The sequence below is a fragment of the Myotis davidii genome, unplaced genomic scaffold, assembly GCF_000327345.1.
Source record: "Myotis davidii unplaced genomic scaffold, ASM32734v1 scaffold2559, whole genome shotgun sequence".
Lineage (NCBI taxonomy): Eukaryota > Metazoa > Chordata > Mammalia > Chiroptera > Vespertilionidae > Myotis > Myotis davidii.
In genome coordinates this window covers 8,222-9,015 of record NW_006290026.1, presented here as the reverse complement: position 1 = coordinate 9,015, position 794 = coordinate 8,222, and the positions used below count along the sequence as shown (strand labels likewise).

The 794-nt window shown below is 39.3% G+C and overlaps 1 protein-coding gene across 1 annotated transcript in view; it reads right to left on the bottom strand.

Annotated features, from left to right (window-relative positions):
• The window catches only part of LOC102774192 (cytochrome P450 3A12), an 8,469-nt gene that overhangs the window by 2,765 nt on the left and 4,910 nt on the right, over positions 1-794 (bottom strand). The window lies entirely within an intron of this gene.

The window sequence follows — 794 nt, the reverse complement described above, 5'->3', positions numbered from 1 at the left end:
CAGAGCTTCATGTTTGGGGTTCTTAGGCTCCTCTACAAGTAGTGTACAGAATACTCCTTTGGGCTAGTCAGTGAGATCCTGCTGTAGTTATGTGGCTGTAAGAATGGTAAGCTACAGATTCTTTCCATTCCCCATACCCTATACGAGCTAACAGTATCATTGAAGAGATGACATGAATGCTGTTTACAGGAAAATTTATCTTTAAACACTCAATTACATTCAGGGTATTAAGATGTTCACACTCTGAAAGGCAAGTAGGAAATGAGACTAATTGAAGAAAAAGTAGGTCCCTGCCTCCATCAAATTCATCTTGGTCACATGCTCATGGAGGAAGGAAGTAGGAATCATATCTCATTGGTTGCATTGTTATTTTCTCCTTCCCTTCCCTTTCCTTCCTCCCCTCCCCACTTTCCTCTCCTCCCTTCCTCTCACCTCTTCTGTCCCTCTCCCATTGAATAGCTTAAATCAGATGACTCATATGGGCATATGATGCTCCTCTACTTTAATAAAATCTGTGGTTCCCTTGTCTATCTGTTCCACTAGGCTACAAATTTCTTGAAGGTTAGACCTATTTTTATTCAAATTTGATTCCTCAATATTTGGGTATATTAAGGGAAAATGTGGATTTGGGAAAGTGATCATGGCATTGCGGTTATGTATTTTTAAAAGGTTCTTGAACATTGGAATATTTAGAGATGGTATGCCTTAAAATAATATGGGAATTAGGAGGATGGTAGTAATGGTGTGTGAATGGGGCAACAGACATAGTTTGATGGCTGAAAATATGTAATGGG